General features: G+C 62.9%; 1 pseudogene; it reads left to right on the top strand.

The window, feature by feature from the left end:
* The first annotated feature begins 249 nt into the window (after positions 1-249).
* Positions 250-1,754, top strand: LOC125086724 (uncharacterized; annotated as a pseudogene).
* The last annotated feature ends 380 nt before the right edge of the window (positions 1,755-2,134 follow it).

Below are 2,134 nucleotides of genomic sequence, written 5' to 3'. Positions count from 1 at the left end.
TATGAATGAAGCAAGAATAGTACTTTTTGCTTTAATTTGCATATATTGTATTTCCAGCCAGCTGCTCAGCCGCTAAGCTGTTAGGATATAAATATTTGTTAAGTTGTTTGAACCTTGTTACTTAATCATGGGAGCTGTTAGGTATTTCTTTTGGGCTCAGATGCTTGCTGTGAGGAAATCACTGAGAAATCAAGGGCTCCTTGAGCTGTGGACCTTCTGCAATCTCGGGGTTAGGGCTGCCCTGGGGGGATGTCAACTTCCAGGCCCTTCTGGCTGCCGGCAGAAGGGCCTCGAGCAGCCCCAGGGGGTGGCCCTCCAGCCAGGAGGCCGGTCCACATCTGCCGGGAGGAGGCCCGTGGGAGCAGGCGTGGGAGCCCTGCGGTAAAAGGAACTGAGTGGGGACGGGCAGATGTGGGTTCATGCAGGTTCTGTGCCATCGGTGCTTCGCGGGCGCCCCCTGGGGATCTTACGGGCTGCCATTCTGGCTCGGGGTCCTGGGGTAAGGCCTGAGACGCCCCTGCCTAACATGCTCACGGGGGGTCTGTGGTCCCCACGTGGCGCCCCTTTGGGGCGCACACACTCCCCATCCGCGAGGCACGTGGGTTCCCGGGGAAGCCCCAGAGCACGACGGCCCGAGCCTGGTTCAGGAGCCCCGTCCAGCTTCGGCCGGTGGCAGCGCGGAGCCCCGCCCCGAGGGGCCGCGGCTAGAATCCAAGACTCGAACCGCCGCCTGTGACAAGGAGGGGCGTGTGGAGACAGCACCAGCGGATGCGGAGGGGGACCCCACCACCAGAGTGCTGGCCCCGGGGCCTGGACGCGTGGTCCTGGGAAGGCCCTGAGCGCCCTTCACAGACGGGACACAGGGCCGGGCCGGCGCTCGGGACCTGAGACCCCAAACCGCCCCAAACCTGGTCGCTGGCGATCCCCGTGAGTCCGCGCTCAGCGGAGGGTACCCTGAGCCCCAGGCGCTGGCGGGGCCGCCAGCACCAGGCTTCCAGGTGGAACGCTGCCCGCTACCTTACCAGCTAAATGGGTTTATTCAGGAACAGCAGCGCCTGGCCCAGCCGGTCGCAGCCGGCGGGACCGGAGCTGAGCTCCTCTGCAGGGCGGTGCGGCTGCTGTTAGCCGAGAGCCCATTGGACGGCGCTGGGAGCCTCAAGTGCACTGGCTTCTCATTGGCTGGGCTGTTGCTGGGCAGAGAGAAAATCTTCCTACCCGCTGCGGGGGCGGCAGCTTCTCTTCCTGGCTGGGCGGTGGACGGTGGGCTCCCCATTCCACCCGAGTGAAGTTTCCCTCTATCTGTACTGGAATGAGGGGCTCAGTGCCCTGGCCCAGGTGTTGGGGCACACGCTAGGGAGAGCAGCTGTGTCGGGGGCCACCCTGGGCAAGCAGCAGGTGCCCCCGCTGAACCTGCTGGGTCAGGGGTGGTTGCTGGCTCCCACCGAGCCAGGTCCGGGGCTGCAGTGAGCGTCCTGCAGGGCCCCGTGATGCACCAGGCACCCAGCCCACTCTCCTCCTGAGGGCGGCTGCATCTCCCAGACCCCTGCGTTGGTCCATCCCTGCTACCAACGCCCGAGGGCCCCCAGCTCAGGCTGTGCCCAGGAAGACAGCCGGAGAAGGCAAGCAGGCTCTCTGGGGACTTGGATATCGGAAGGGCTGGGGTCTGATCCTGGCCTCACCCACAGCCAGCTGTTTACTCGGACTGTGCCACGGTCCTGTCTCCTAACCCCGCTGCTGAGCGGTGCTCCCATGCCTGTCCTAGAAGCACCTTGCCATCCCTGCCTGATGAAGACCTGAGCAGGAGGCGCTGAGTGCCTGCCCCGTAGAAGGCTCCCACTGATTCCAAGAGGTCCTTCTGTAAGCGCAGGACTCTACAAATGGGTGCCCACCACGACTGCTTGGGGCAGGCACCATGGGGCATGGATTTAAAACCCTCTTCCTGTTACAGGATTCTTATTAGCTTCTGACGGATGAGGCGGAGGTGGGGTCTTCCTTCTGCGCATCTCAGACCTCCCAGCCAGGACCTGAGCCCACATCCTGGCTTCATGGGCCTGGGTTAACTGTCTGCTTTATGAGTTTCCTGGCAATAGACACAGCTTTACCAACTCCCGTCACTCCAACAAGAGAGTGAAGG

The sequence above is a fragment of the Lutra lutra genome, chromosome 16 (genome assembly GCF_902655055.1).
Source record: "Lutra lutra chromosome 16, mLutLut1.2, whole genome shotgun sequence".
NCBI lineage: Eukaryota > Metazoa > Chordata > Mammalia > Carnivora > Mustelidae > Lutra > Lutra lutra.
This window is presented reverse-complemented; position numbering and strand designations above follow the sequence as displayed.